Raw genomic sequence first — 17,007 nt, 5'->3', positions numbered from 1 at the left:
CCGTCTTGTTTTTTATTTATTTATTTTTTATAGAAAACTGAGAACTTTTCAAAAACAGATTCTTTATAAAGTTTTATTCTTCAGAGAAAATTTAAACATGGCCACATGTCATCCATGTTAAATCAACACTAAAGGCCAGTTCACCAAGACAAATGTTTGGTGTGAAAATTCGATGCAATACACATTTTAATATGAATAAACAGCAGTTGTGTCTGGTCAGATCGACACTATCAATGTAACCTTTTTTTTTTTTTTTACAGAGAGGCGTTCTAATCTCTTTTCCATCGCACTGTGAATAAAACTGGCCAACCAATAAGAGTTGCACTTTTGGTCATGTGTCCGGATATGCTGCTGTTACATAAAACGGTTACAATTTGGTGGTGCACACAAACAGATTATTTTGCTAAGCAAGAGTAAAGCGCAGAAGAAAAATCTGGACATGTCTTTCTTTCTCTGTACGGTTGTATTTGGTGTTCTCTGATAAACAGCATAGTGAATAAAAAAAAAATTTAACAGCCTTTTGAAAACATGTAAATGCTGATAGACTGTGTGACATCAGAAATGGATAGTTGCACATTTCTGCCCTTGCATGTATGTGTTCTTATTGCAACCTTTTGAACAACAAACAACAATAAAGACAATTGTGAAGCAAATCAAATACTGAGAATAAGAACATGAATAAAAAACTTCAAAATCTATGCCTAGTTCTGTCATGAAACTCTAGATGGAGCAGGCTGATGGGTCCTTAACAAAAGCTGATGATAAATACAAGCTGATTGGTTCATGTCAAATCTGCAGCCAATGAGCTTGCTGCTCAACTTTTAAATGGCTGGTTACCATTGACTTGAGAAGTTTGCAGCGTGCTTTCAGAGTTTGTCTAAAACCCTCCATCTTCCCCAGCTCCACCTGTATAGATCTGTATTGGTTATTTATATAACAAACAGCATATTATACTTTGGTTTATTATTGTAATTTTAATATATTAAGTTACCAGTTGATGAAAACAATATGTCATCCTCAAATCTTATTGGTTACACAATCAGCTTTTGTAACTAACTATCATGTTACAGAAGTCACTCTCAAATTGTTCTGTACTTGCTACAGCAGACAGATGTAGATCCGATACGGTGTCTGTATAATAAGATAACCAGCCGTCCAATATTTCCACTTCTGCCATGGTATATATAGTTTTGTATAAACAGAGTATACATGTATGAAGACTGACAGGAACACAAAGGTATGATAAATGACTAGCTGTCCACTGAGTTCTGTTCATTTAGCAAATATCAAAATGAACTCGCTCTCAAAATTCGGTTTTCACTCCTGTAAATTCCAGGTAGTCCCTTTGGTGATTTAAAGTGACTGTAATTTTCTTTCATAACTAAATTATGCACAAGATAACTGTGTTTGACTGACAATCATATTTCACTGCAGTGAATGTACACATTTTGATTGTGTGAGCTATGTTTTGGTTTTTAGTTGTTTTCCCTGAAAATTAATTAGCAAAAAATCATTTTCTTTTTTTTAGCTGCTAGATATACCAATTACATATTACACCATCTTGCTCTTTCTAGAGAAGTATTATATTGTTGTAAGGAAGTATAGTATTGGAGACATGTTGACAAAAGTTTGTAATGAACCTGAAGATGTTTCTCCACAAGCACTCAAACTGATGCAACAGTGTCAAGAGCTGCCTTAAAAAATAAAAATAAAAGTGTCAAAAAACATCCACATGACATTATATTTAACACCAACATTAAAATGAAAAAAGAAATTATATAATGCATAATGAAAATAAAACCTATTCCAGAATGAATAAGATATTTTGCACAATAACATTATTTCTCCCCTGTGTAATTAAATTCCCCCGTGAAACTCTAAGCAGCATTTCTTCAATACTAAAATTAAATTAATGTTTTCACAAGCATCAGAAACAATTCTTTCAGCCACTGCAGAGATGTTTAAACAAATTGAGTAACGGTAATCAGTGATGTGAATATTAGTTCCACAGCATTTAAAGAGCTCTTTCAGTACGTTCTTTCAGTACTCCGCTTCTCCTTTTCTCCACATCACTTCTTTTTTTTTTTAAATAACCACTACAAGTATTTTAAACAAGTCTTTCTTTTTTCTTTTTTTTTAACAAAGTGTGGTTTATTTCACATTCTTGTGTATTTTGCCTTTAAGCTTATTTGTAAACGCAAAATAAGTTAAATATCAAAAAGAACAGTTGAACATTAGTTCACAAATAAAATATGTTGTTTAAATTATTACTGCCTTTAGTTATTATTTTGGAATAAATCTGAAAATGCTTACAAACAACTAACTTGATGAGATTTATACTTGGTTTTAATAAATAGAACATTAATAACATTGTTAATGTAAAAATACAAAATAGAATTGTATTTGGTTTATTTATTTATTTTATTAAATGTAATGTTTATTTAACCAGGAATATGTGGCAACATTAAACGTACAGTATGGAATTTTTCGCCGCTAGGGGTCGCTAACCTCTTACAATAACAAAGGCGTAGTTTGATAACGCAACATTTGCTAAGAATTATGGATCTTGTCGTCAACGTCAAGCCGACCGATCTAACAATGTTTATTGGTGAGTGAATACATCGATGTTTTTATCATGACTGTGATATGAAGCAGTTCGGGATTGCTAAGAGACAGCTATCAGCTCCACACGCGACGCGAGTCCCGCGGATATAAAAGGAATATGGACATTTCATTCACCGAACTACACACAAGTGCAGAATTACAACTCACAGGTCAGTTTATTAGACAAATTAAACTTGTGAGGTAACGCAGCGCTGTTTCACTTGGTCTAACATTACACTAGCACACTAAACTGCATTTGAATGTGTTGAAATGTATGTGTTAGTTTGTCTGTATGAGACTAGCAGTAAGCTAGATCAACATTAGAATAACATACAGATCATATTCTAACATTTTATCATTGTTGAACTATATAACATTGATTATAATAACATTGTTTAATAAAGTACATGTAGGAGCGGTCGAAGTCTCGGACGTGGAGCTCTCGTTTATATACTGTCTATGGGAGCTCTAGGCATCTCGAAAACACCGCGCTGATATTGATTCTCGTTTTAGGTCTCTTTTTTTATCCAAAGTCTGCTTGCCATGGTCCATAATGTTTGAACGAAACAACAACAGCGTGCAAATAGACATTGCGAACTACACAGTTGTCCACGTCTGTCGCCTTGGTTACTGTCAGAGGGCTCTGGTTGCTATGGCAGTACGAGCGGAAACCAGGGACAACGCGGATATGACGCCATTGACGGCGACAAAACGGAAATAAAGAAACGGGACGTGTCTTCGAATTAAATTACTATTTCTCCTGGTTTGAAAGTTGTCGGAAACAGTCGGGATAATGTAAGTACACAACAAAAAAAAAGCGCGTTTTTTCACGTAGTGTAACTGCGTAGCGCTTCTGTGTTATACGTCACACGCATCACACACATGACCAGCGTCGGCCAATAGTGAGCCTACGTGTGACGTACAACACAGATGCGCTGCGCAGTTATACTACGTGAAAAAACCCGAGGCCCAGAGAGAAGGAAATGAATAGTGGAATAAAGTCGTTATTTTTGTGTGTTTTTTGCGCACAAAAAGTATTCTCGTCGCTTTATAAACTTAAGATTGAGCCACTGTAGTCGCCTGGACTATATTAACAATGTCTTTAATGCATTTTCTGGGCCAGCAAGTTATAATGTGATCCAGCTCTCAGATTTAATCAAAAATATCTTAATTTGTGTTCCGAAGATGAACGAAGGTCTTACGGGGTTGGAACAACATGAGGGTGAGTAATTACTGACAGAATTTTCATTTTTGGGTGAACTCACCCTTTAACATTAAGGTGCAAAATTAAAGAATACGTAAGAAATGCATAATAAAGTGTAATAAAATAGTGCAAAGTGTTAAATATAAACATAGAGAAACCGACGACGGTCTTGCATAATTTGCAGACGACATTTATAAAATCCAAAAAACTGCCATACTGGCGAGCTGACTTTTCCTGTTTTATCAACAATCGCTGCGGCACTCATTTTCCACTCCACGCCGGTTCTGTTACTGACGAATCCAACACGAGACAACGATATGGCGCTGGCGCAACCAAACTGTTTCATGACCGACTGTTAGCGTGTCACCCCCTACGTTGCTAGGTTACTAGAGAGTGAGTGCCTTTGTTCATGCAACCAAACTTGCTTCGCAACCTCTGGTTTCTTCAGACGAAAAAAAATAATAATTATCGAACGTTTTATCGAATGCATTTTTCATTGATATTGATTACGTGTGTTACAAGCCTGGCTCAAAGCAAGCAACAGAGTAGGGAAAGACCACACGCGGAATAGCGATATATAGATATATATTAGATTTATTAAATAAATAGAATTTAACAGAATAGATTTTATACAGTCAGTAATGAAGTTGGCTTTGAAAAATAAAAGTGTAAGCAATCAGTGTAATGCGGTGCAGTGAATAAGCAAAACAAAATCCTAAACGGTGCGGGAGAGATATGGAACGGCGGCGGGTCTCTCCCCCGGTCTCATCTAAAGCATCTTTAAAGGCCTAGACCAGGAACTGATTAGCACGACTCCAAACACCTGCGCCCAGCTCACCTGTAGGAGACAGACGCAGCACACAGACAGGAGGAGGAACCAGGCAAAGCCGTGACACGTGTCTATCGCGATACATATCGTTATCGTTTTATGGCCCAGCACTAAAATACAGATTCAGTATTCATCATCAAAATGAATAAAAACACTGACATGCAAACCTGCAATAATTAAAATGTTGAATAATACATAATTTATGTATTTAATCTCACTTTATAAACCAATGTCTTTGCTGTTGACCTTTGACACTGGCCGCTTGTCAGGGGAGAGGCAAGGGAGGTACAGCCTATCCAAAAATTTTAGGTGAAAATCATTATTATAAATTTCCAGTTATTCATTTCATGTCTCAGAATGTGTATTTTTTTCCATAGCCGGAGACTTGTGCCTCCGTTGATAAAAAAAATAAAAAAAAGTCAATTACCAGAGTAAAAAATCTGAAAAAACTCCATGTTTGTAGTCAACATTTCAAACTGGATTTTACGCCAAACTGAGGGGAAAAAACTGTCATTCTCTCAGTTCTGCCCACCTCCCAGAACCAATCGCGTACAGGTAAGAAAGCTGTTAGTTTACCATACACTCAAAAAGATGGTTCTTTAAAAGGTTCTTTACAAGTAGTAAATACATAGTGTCCTGAAGAACCCTTTATATGCTGAAATGGTTCTTTGTGTTGGAGTTTAGGGTTCTTTACTCCCGCCTTTTTGTTTTTCAAATCTGTAACTGTCAAAGCCACCTAATTGCTGATTTTCTGGACCTCAGCTATACAACTATACACAGACTGTCAACATTCTCTCAACAGGTAAATGATTTCTTTCTTAAAATGTCTATAAATTATAACTTTAAAAATTGTAACTGGTTTCCTACCAATCATGTCTTTTTCTCTTTTTAGTTTAACTGAACATGGAAGTCCTGTTCAGTTAAGGATAGCCTACTTATCTCTTCTACAAGTAACAGAGATATGGAATTTATGATCCATATTGTTTTTTTATTTTTTATTATTATTACTTTATGCCTGAACATACCCAGTCACAAAACATTAAAGCTATCCCATTACTTTATATCACTTTTCTCTTTTAACACGGTAAAGGGCTCATACTGTCCATTTTTGCTAATGTTGGCCTTCATGAACATAATTGTTTTTACATAATCAACCGGAAGAGACACAATGTAACTCTAAACTCGATTGTGTATTTCAGATGCTGACATGTATCATAACCTTATCATCTGCAGAGAGAAACTACCACTAAGAATACACACATAATGAAGGACGTAAAGACATCATATAGGGGATTGTGAAGATATTTCACTGGAACTTGGTCTTCATTACATCTATATCGTGTTCAATGTTATTTATTAATTGTGGCAAGCAAGACGAGGCCGAGGGTCGTGAGAGAACGGCGCGAGGTCGGTGGTGAGATTACCGATGAGCGACACCTGTGCGACGCACCGAGACGTACTTCTCACGGAGGAGGGGAAGCATAAAAGGAGGAGCGACAACAGTGAGGGTCGAGAGAGGCAAGGTCTGGACTATTTATGTTATGTTTTGATATGGCAGCAGTTGTCCGTCGTCAGTGAGGGGCTGCCACCTTTACTTTCGTTTTGTATTTGTTTATTTATGATTATTAAAGGAACACTATGTAGCTTTTCAACCTTCATAATATATTTCCAAGACCCTTGTGATGGTACATCGACTTACAATAGGTTGAATGACACGTCTGCCATAGCCTGATGGGGTCTGTATCGCTTTTACTGGCACTATGTAACTTCGGGGTTCGGGTAGTAACCGGTGTTTGGTGTTTTAAGCCCCCAACAGCGCCTTCCAGGCAGCAAGGGGATGGGTAGGTTTAAGGTTGAGGGTAGGGTTGGCTGCCTCTAAGGAGCCATTGGGGGCTTAAAACACCATCGAGCGGTAGTAACCCGAGCACAAAAAGAACTACAAAATTTGACTGCTTTACGGCATACGTCACTTCCCCCACCACTTCCTCAAATTTGGACGTGAGTGGTTATATACTGTCTATGGATGTGAGAGGCCAACCAGCGTTTGTTTTCGGCTTTCGTGCGTATGTTTTTGTCCACTTCATGCGTTTTCTCAGATCGGATAGCTATCCGACCGTGAAAAGAGCAGGTGTAAATGCCCTCAGAAACGCATTCGAGACGGATTTGAATCCGATCGCTCAAACCACTTCAGAGGAGGTCTGAGACGCATTCCAGACGAAACTGGACAAGTGTAAATGCATCTGGTTGTTGAAACCACATATGTAAATTGTACTGCTCCCAAAAATGCTAAAAAAAATAAATATAAAAACGTGTGAGAGCGTGTTATAGGCTATATGTTATTGCCAGATATGACGACGCTACTGGAACACGCATCACCGCAGCCGAGCATCGATTCATCAAGCCAACGTGCAAACTATCGCATATCAAAGTGAAAGTAAGTCGCAGGCGCTTAACACACAATCATCATCATTAAAAGTAAAGAAACGAAATGATCTTACCAGGGCTGTTGCTGGCTGCTCTCTCTTATTGCGGTCTTTGATTTTGAAATTTTAGCTGATGATCAATAAAATGCAGCTCATATCTGTTGCTTTCGGTGACGTGCACTCCATTAAATCTGCATATAGCGCGAGAATTGAAGATCGGATTTAAATCTGTTTCGCAAAAACACATTTATGTGACCAGGTGTAAATGGAATCGTTTTGATAAATCAGATAGCTATCCGATCTGAGAAAACGCATGAAGTGGCCACTAAATAAATCTCTTATTTGTAAACTTGTTCCATTGCTGATAATTAGACCAGTCCAATAATTTCCACATATGTCTAGCTAGCTTTCGATTATCAGAGCTGTTAACAGACTTATTTCTCTTACGTGTTTTTTGCGTTATGTTTTATCGCCTAGCTTGCCTCACGAACTAGTTTGCCAGCTGAACTCAGGTGTTGTGAGGTGTATTTATCACGTAGTCCTGAGGGATATCAGACGACGCTGTTGACGTTGATTCTTGCGATTATCATGAGAACAGTTTTCAATATCTCACATAAATATCAGGACATAAATAAGCCTAACGTAGAGGTTGTAAATAAACGAGCACAATTTGCAAACTATTATGATAAATTGCAATAATCTTGTCTTCGGAGTCTATGTGTGCCTGTTCCATGCCCGACGCAGGTACCGGTGTACAGGGTGGGAGGTAGGGGGGTGGAGGGGTATTTACGACAGTGCAAGTATTCCACAGCGACTCTAGGGGTCGCTGTTTGACAAAAACACAATTTCCTATTCAACAGTGATCATAAGAGGTCACATTATTATGAGACAAATAAGATGTTACTGTCATTCAACAAGCCGAGTGTTAATCGAAGTGAGCAGGAGTTATAAGTTAATACTTGTTAGAGTGTAGCAGCAGCAGTAGTAAGTGGAGTAGGTTGGAACAAGAGAGTGGTTTGACTGATCCTCACTGGTGTGGACCGGTCTTAGCAATAACGGGAGACCAACAGAAGGGGGGGGGATACCCTCTTGAGTGGGGGAGGGGAGAGGGGGGTTATGTTTGTTCAGAGTGTTGGATGTTTGTTCTAACATCCCAATTTGTTATGCCTATAAACAAGGATAGTTTTACATTGCAAAGCAACCTGATAAATTAAATTTTTAAGTTTTGTCTCAAGAAGTGAATCTTAATTTTATTTCATGGAACTGCAGAGGTTTGCAACGTCTTCAAAAGATAAAACAGGTTATGAATAAACTGAAAGAAATGAATGCTAAAATTGTACTGTTGCAAGAAACTCATCTCATTGATGATAGTATAAGGGTGAGAAGGAGGTGGAAGGGCACTGTGTTTGCAGCATCGTTTACATCTCAAGCTAGAGGGGTTATGACACTTATTCATGAGTCGGTTCCATTTAAAATAAAAAATATTATTAAAGATAAAAGGGGAAGATTTCTAATACTTCAAGGATCTTTGTTATCAGAAATGCTAAATATAACAAATGTTTATGGTCCTAATGTGGATGATAGCAATTTTTATAATGACCTATTTCTTACTCTCTCAACACTTTCAGGACTTCATATGATAGCCGGGGATTTTAATTGTACATTAAACCCAGAATTAGACAGATCAACTGGGGTTGATAATTCACATAACAACTGTAGGGCTACAATCCATAGGTTTATGAGGGATTTAAATTTATTAGATATATGGAGAGAGAGAAACCCGAATATTAGAGCTTACTCTTGTCATTCGGGTGCCTTTAAGACATACTCTAGAATAGATTTCTTTCTTGTTTCTTCAGAATTGCAATCTAAAATTTCTGACTGCTCTTATGATAATATTGTGATCTCGGATCATGCACCATGCTGTTTGGCCTATAGTGATGATAAATTATTAAGAGATCCACCCAGATGGCATTTCCAACATAAATGGTTACAAGATGAAGACTTGGTAAAATATTTAGGAAAACAGATAGATGAGTACTTTCAAATTAATACTACACAAACTACTGCATGCGTTAAATGGGAAGCTTTCAAGGCTTTCTTGAGAGGGCATATCATTAGTTATACAGGTTCTAAATCAAAAAAGACACAGGAAACTAGATTAAAGTTGGAAAATAGGATAAGAGTCCTTCAAACAAAAGTAAATAATTCTAAAAACATTAATAATTCACAATTAGAGAAAGAATTATTATTATTATTGAGAGCTGAATATGATAAGCAGTCTGCTTTTAGAGCTGCCTCAAGTCTTCTACGCTTGAAACAGACATTTTACGAGCAAGGTGATAGGGCTGGCAAACTGTTGCCATGGCAAATAAAACAGCTTGAAACGAAATCGCCAATTACATCAATAATATCAAATGGGCAGACACTGTTGGATCCAATAGAAATTAATAATGCGTTTAAGGGCTATTATGAAGAATTGTATAAAGCACAAACAACAATTAAACTTGACAATATAAGCACCTTTCTAAATAAAATAGATATTCCCACTATTTCGGAGGATGATAGAGTTAATTTAAATTCAAAATTTACAATAGAAGAAATTGGACAAGCCATTGATAGCATGAAATCTGGAAAAAGAGCAGGGCCTGATGGCATTCCTATAGATCTGTATAAGAAATTTAAGAATAAACTTTTGGTACCTATATTGGACATGCTTGAAGAAATCTTTCTATCGAATTTTCTTCCTCCTTCATTAAATACAGCCTTGATTACTCTCCTGCATAAGCCAGGAAAATCTTTAGATAAATGTGAGAATCTAAGACCCATTAGTCTTTTGAATTCAGATTTAAAAATCATTTCTAAATTATTAGCAAAACGACTACAAAAAACTCTCCCTTATATAATAAATCAAGATCAAAATGGATTCGTCACGGGAAGGCAGGGCTTCCATAATGTACGGAGATTATTGAATATTATTTATTGTAAAAAGGATGCGCCAAATACAGCTCTTCTATCATTGGATGCCGAAAAGGCCTTTGATAGGGTTGAATGGCCATACCTTTTCCGGGTATTAGAAAAATTTGGATGTGGAAACAATAATATTATATGATAGCCCCACTGCTGAAATCATCACTAACAGAAATATTTCTCAAACGATAGCAATAAAACGCGGGTGCCGACAAGGCTGCCCGCTCTCACCTTTATTATTCACGTTAGCAATAGAACCATTTGCAATTGCAATACGCTCACATCCCCAACTTAGTGGAATTACAGTAGGACCTACTGAACATAGGATTTCTCTGTTCGCAGATGATGTGATCTTATTTATTTCGAATCTAAACACATCAATACGGATCATTCTGGAAATCATCCAGTTATTTAGTGAAATTTCAGGTTACAAGCTCAATAAAACCAAGTCTTCTATTTTATTGTTAAATGAACATGAAAGAGCAAACCCAATCCCAGACGTTATACAGTTTAATGTTGTGACACAATTTGAGTACTTGGGGATACAGATTTTACCAAGTTTAGAAAAAATAGTTGAGGTAAATTATAATCTTTTAGTAACAGGAATACAAAATTCAGTTGATAGATGGATGCCGCTGCCAATATCTATAATTGGGAGAATTAATATTTTAAAAATGAACATTCTTCCAAAGCTACTATATATGTTTCAGAATATTCCCCTTTCACCCCCGTTTGGTTTTTTCTCACAAATGAAAAAAAAATGTATACGTTTTCTCTGGAATAATAAAAGGGCAAGACTTCGTTTGTCTTTACTGTACTTGCCTTATGAACGTGGAGGTTTGAAATGTCCTAATTTTAAGCTGTACTATTGGGCTGCGCAGCTAAGGTCTATTATGTTTTATTATACTAATCACTCACCACATTGGATAGAAATGGAATCACAAGGATTAAACTTACCTCTTCCCTCTTATATATATACTCAAATACAATAAGAAAACTATTAGGAGAAATTAAAAATCCAATTCTTAAAAACATGATAAAAGTATGGAGTGATGTGAAGACACTTTTGAAAGATTCACATTGTCTGTCTCTATGGGGCAACCAATTTTTTCCACCAGGCAGGGCAGACGCAACATTTAAGTTATGGAAAACTAAGGGACTGAGAATGGTTCAAGATGTGTATTTGCCAGAATCTGACATACTTATGACCTTCCAAGAATTACAAGATAAATTTCATTTAGATAAAAAACATTTCTTTAAATATCTCCAACTCAGGAGTTTTATAAGAGCAAGTCAAAACAATATATTAACGAAACCCACCACTTCAGACTTGGAAGAATTGTTGTTAAAAGATAGTCAAAAGAAAGGCATTATTTCTCAGTTTTATAATCTGTTTATGTCTTACGTTCATGAAAGTTCTCATGATAGATTTAGAGCTTGGAAGGATGATTTGTCATTGCAACTTTCAGAGGAAGACTGGCAGGATGCATGCACTTTAGCCCACACAACATCAATAAATACTCGTCTTAAAGTTATTCAATTTAAATGGTTAATGCGAACATATGTGACACCAGTGGAACTCTGTCAATATAATGGAAACATTCCTGATGTGTGTTCAAAGTGTGAACAATGTAGAGGAACACTGGTTCACTGTATGTGGCATTGTACAAAAATTACACTCTTTTGGGAAGAGGTAAGAGACATTATTCAAAATATTATTTCCAAACAAATAATACTAGAACCAAAATTGTTTTTATTGGGCTTATATCCAGAGAAGCATAACTATACAAAAAATGAACGTACATTTATAGACCTTAGTCTGCCTAACGCCAAAAGATGTGTAGCTTTATTTTGGAAAAAAAAAACATGTAGACCAAGAGGCACTTTATGGTTACGGCAGATGCTGTCTGCTCTGCCACTAGAGAGGATTACATATGTGTTAAAAGGCAAACAGGGACTTTTTGAGAATATCTGGAATACTTTTATTGATTATGTCAAAGATTTGGATTTAACAGATGACAATGACTGAGATGTGTGGACACTGCAGTTCACTTCTGTACAACAATTTGTACCACCTGATTTGTATAATTCATGTATTTTATTTTATATTTTTATTTTAAAGATAAGTGATAAATATTTATAGATTGTTGCTTTGTAAAGAGATGTTTTTCTGATAGGCATTGTGGTTGTTTGTCTTGTGTTTGTGTATGCATAAAACTTAATCATAAAAAAAACACAATTTCTCCACAGTGTGCCTTTAAAGTGTTTTACACATTTGCCGGTTCCCGTCTCCTTCTTCCCACAACAACATACTTTGCTACATTAATGTATTCAGCTATGTTGTTAGAGCACTGTCATTTTTGCTACAATCTGCCGTGTCAATAAAAAAATAAATGTTCCAAGTTTTTTGTCCTTGTTTGGATATAAAGGGCCTCAAAAAGAAAAGCAATCCAAAAAGTAATAAGATTAAGAATAAGAATCTATTACTGTGATACAGTAATTCATTGGATTAGGTTACTAAATATATTTTACAAAATACAACCAATCTGTACCAGACAATTTATTTAAAGTAATTCTACCAGCCAAGGTATTGTTCTCTAAACATACAAACTTACTTTTGTTCAAATTGGTTTAAGCAAATCAGTTTTTTCAGATCTGAACGGGGTAACTGGCTCAATATCACTTCTTTGGCACAAACTAATGCTTTCACAACCTCTAAACCTGCCCTGACATGCATCAGGGTTTTACCAGTTCAGACATGGGCACATACATTTCTTGAATTACACCGTAGTGTAGCATCCTGCCAATGCAGCAATTCACTCAATAGACATTTAAAAAACATTCAATCACAACTCAAATGTTATGAAAACTAAATGTTGAAAATAAACTTTTTTCCAAAATAAATATTTGTCTTAAAAAAAAAAAAAAAAATCTGTAAAATCGCACATGCTCTGATTTATGCATTCACAAATTTAGAAATTTCTTCAGAAATGTTATTTTGCATATTGTTGGGCCTATGTGCTACATTGTTATATCAAAATAATAAATTTCCTTCCTAGTTTGAGTTTACAGGCAGTCTACATTTGTATGACAAACAATTCTAGCGGTATTTGGTTACCACTTGATTGCACCATTTAAAAACTGGGTGCTGCAAACAAAACCAACAGAGACAACAAAAGGTATGTTTCTTGAAAGCTCAAAACCAAGAACACAAAATCGTTGAACATTATAACTTCATTCTACCAGTACAAACAGGTTCAATAAATTGCTCATGTGAGTAGAGAATATCAATCCGAATGCACTGGAACACCCAAAATGCACAAAAAAACAAAGGCGGTGGCGGCGGCTAAACTGTCAGCTGGACTTTTCCTAAACACAGCCAAAAACTGGATTTATTTATATGGTGACATGTCCCTCTTTCACCTGCAAAAATGTTGCAATACTAGACTTTATAACAAGCACAAGCATGTAGTCCCGTGCCTAACTGCAAACCAAAGTTATTACAGTGAGAAGAATGTACACAAAGAATTTTCTTAAAGGAACAGTTCACCCAAAAATCTGTTATCAAAAATGCAGTCGTCGGATCGCTGTTCTTCATACACTGCACGACTGTTTGGGGAGCCATTTAGTTGCTGGTGCACATTACACGACGGAAGAGCAACAGGGGGTCACACATTACACATCATTTCAATAAGAAGAATCGCAGACAATTCTGTCTGGTCAACAGACTACGTTTCACAACCAAACATACGCGAGAAGCAATACAGGAAATAATGTAAGTTCACACGTGAGAGAGGAATTCTTCTCATGACTGGATTTCTTCCAGTTAAAATAATTGCCCGCAAAATGCTTGCAATACAAGTTGTCTGTTCCAAAGAAAAAGAAAAAAAAAAATGAATATGAAGAAGAGAATGGTTGCTTGCAGAAGCCACACTTGCTGATGTTTTGTTGCAGGTGTTTTGTTGTCCCAGCATTGGTAGGTTTAGGATTAGTTGTGGGGGAGGGGTTATGATTAGGGGTGGGGTTAGGATTAGGCAATGAGGTACTGACTTCAATGAGGGGGGTAATAATTTGTGAGGGGGTTTGTGAAATTTGGCACAACACAGGTCTATGACTCCTCTCCCTGAACTTTTCCTTGAGCTCTAATTTGGCTGTAGGTCGTCGCCGAAATAATTTCCAGGCAAAACCGATTTCACACTGCAGTACTCCAAATCAGACAGGTCCAGATTAGGGCATTTTCACACCTGAAAGTTCGCACCAAGTTCCGAACCAAAGTTCATGTTGATACATTGTATACATTCGGTTAGTTTTGGTTTGGTTTCACATTGCAATTATGCGAGCGCACTAAAGAACTTTACATGTCCTGTCGTCATCATCTATGTGGCCTGCATCTTGAAATTGATTGGCTTGTAAACGGATGTGCGTCTGACGTCAGCGTGTTGTCAATTCGGCGGGTAACTTTGACAAGAATGAATGAACAGATGCATATCGTTGCCAGAACTTGCCACTATACTGTTATTATTACAGCATTACTCCCTGCAGCACCAACTATACTCGAGGCTAGTTCAAATTAACCAAATGAACGTCCTCGTTGTGCGAACATTTTATCGTCGCCGGCAGGAAAGGAGAAGAAGACTGCAAGCGATCCCGCGAGAACCACCGGAACTTCCTGTAAATGGTCTGAAAGTCCGAACCAAACAGAAAATGCTTTCACACTAGAAATGAACCAAACCTTTGTTCAGTTTGATCCGGACCGAGACTCCCTCTTTTCATCGGACCAAATTTCGTCTGTTTGGTTCGGACCGTGGTCCGGGGGGGGTTTCACACCTGTAATTTTGATTCGGATCAAACTGAAAAGTCCAAAAAACCGGACCAAACAAGGCAGGTGTGAAAGGGCCCTAAATATCTCACGGGCGTCGCATCGGCGACGCATCAGCGCTTCTCTCAGATTGCGTCTTTGATAATACACACTACACGATTGTCACTCACATGACCGAGCACCAATTTGCCACCAATTTCAGGCATTTGTCGGCAACTTCCTCAAAACTGTTGGCGAGTGAAAATTGGGGCTAAAATCATGCAGTGTGGTGCTGTGCCAAATTCCAACCCCCACCAGATTATTACCCCAGATTATTGAGGGAGGTAATAATTTGGACAAGAGTTAAAATTCAGCACATCACTGGCATTACTCACCCTCATGTCATTCCACAAACTTTTGTGAAACACACAAAAAAAAGGATGTTAGGCAGAATGATGTGCCTATGAAAGTAAATGGGGACTGATTCTGCCAGACATCTCCTTTTCTGTTCCTCAGAAGAAACTCATACAGGTTTTGGAACATTATGAGAGTGAGTTAATGATGAAAGAAGTTCATTTTTAGTCAACTTTAAGAACGTGGGAACGTTTTTGCCTTGCTTACTCTGTTGTCCACAATTCTCATGTACACTGAGTCATGCATACCAGGAATTTCTCTCTCATAAAAATCCAACACTAAAGAGCAAAGTCCAGCTATTAGAAAGACATAATGTCTCATGTTTTACAGCATAAATAAATATATCCATCTTGAAATACCATCACAACTTGATCAAATCTTCAGCATGACACATAAGAATTAGCATACAGCTGTCCATGATTTATGTAAAAACACGTAGCCTATACCTTCAGCTCAAACTTTTTAACAACATGCAAAAATCTATTTCCGATAAGACAAATGTTATCAGTAATATAGCGTGAGAACTTTGCACTCAGTTGGTGTATCGTGGGTGCATCCAGTGCATCTAGGCACTTTTTTAGTTTTGCTGGCCGGAGTGAGTGAGCGCAACATCAACAGGTTGAGGGAGTGTTTACACAACGAGTGAATGAGCAAAACACACTACAAAACAAAAGACTGTAACCTAGTTTATAAAGGCTAATAAGTTCAGCAAACCAATCGGATATGTGACCATTTAAATGCAATTTTCATAACGCCATGAACGAAAGTGAAGCGCCGAAAGCGAAATGTTGTTAGGGGAAATTAAGCAGGTCTTTTCTCGAAACATACCTCAAAAAGTGACCAGCCTCCTTGTTGTCAAACTGGCGCTGTAACTTTTCTGACGAGAAGTCGTCATTATCTGCTTAGTTTGGACACTTTTGTCTTCATGGCGGAGTTTGTTTCTTCCCATCAAGCGGCCGTTCCGGATTTCGAGTCTAGGCGCGCGGGTCTCCACGCCTACCTGAGCCAGGCCACGCTGACGCGCCTCGTGCCCAACCAACCGCGCCTGAATACTGCTGCACCACAGCAAACATGCGAGACACATGCCCACACCATCGGCTATATTCAACTACAATTCAAATAACATGACAATAATAATAGTGTTGGTAATTAAATCAGTTTGAAAGTGTCTCTTTCTCAGTCACAGTCTTCTGCATGTTGCAGCTTGATGCGCCGCCAGCGACGGATTCTGCTGCTGTCAGGTTAACCCAACTAACCACACAGCCCATTATACCACCGCTGTTTGGTTAGATTGTGTACATTTAAAAATCTAGTAGATTGCCTTTTTATCTTGATGTTTTTTTTTTTGTGTGCATTTAGTGTATGTGGGTGTTTCTTCAACTATGGACACTTTTTTTGTCTACTAATAACTACTTTTTCCGGTGTTAACAGCCTTATGTGACTGTTATGACAGTGGTGTAAATGACTACTGCATTTTAAACAAATTATCAGCATGCTTCGGAATTATGCACAAAATATTGTGTTCAAAAGTGTTAAATTGGAATGTTCTGTTTTGTTTTTTGTTCATCACACTGACACTGTTGACTTTGGGTTTTAAAAAAGTGCACATACTTTTGAAGGAAAAAAGACTATTAAAGGCAAACGTTGTTGGTTGTGATGGAAATAATTAAGTTGAGACAACTGAGGGACCGTTGTAATTTTGACACACAAAAACGTTGACACATATTGAAATAGATTGTGCATTTGTCTTGTGTAGCTTTTAAAA

At 37.2% G+C, this 17,007-nt stretch overlaps 1 protein-coding gene across 1 annotated transcript in view; it reads right to left on the bottom strand.

Annotated features, from left to right (window-relative positions):
* The window catches only part of arap2 (ArfGAP with RhoGAP domain, ankyrin repeat and PH domain 2), a 105,337-nt gene extending 88,875 nt beyond the window's left edge, over positions 1–16,462 (bottom strand). The window contains exon 1 of the mRNA XM_084404133.1: positions 16,071–16,462. The gene's annotated coding sequence lies outside the window, so the exon portion shown is untranslated. The remainder of the gene's footprint in view (positions 1–16,070) is intronic.
* Positions 16,463–17,007: the final 545 nt, after the last annotated feature.

The sequence above is a fragment of the Rutilus rutilus genome (genome assembly GCF_951802725.1).
Source record: "Rutilus rutilus genome assembly, chromosome: 3".
NCBI lineage: Eukaryota > Metazoa > Chordata > Actinopteri > Cypriniformes > Leuciscidae > Rutilus > Rutilus rutilus.
Note: the sequence above shows the minus strand (reverse complement) of the source record. Positions and strands in the feature narration are given on the sequence as shown.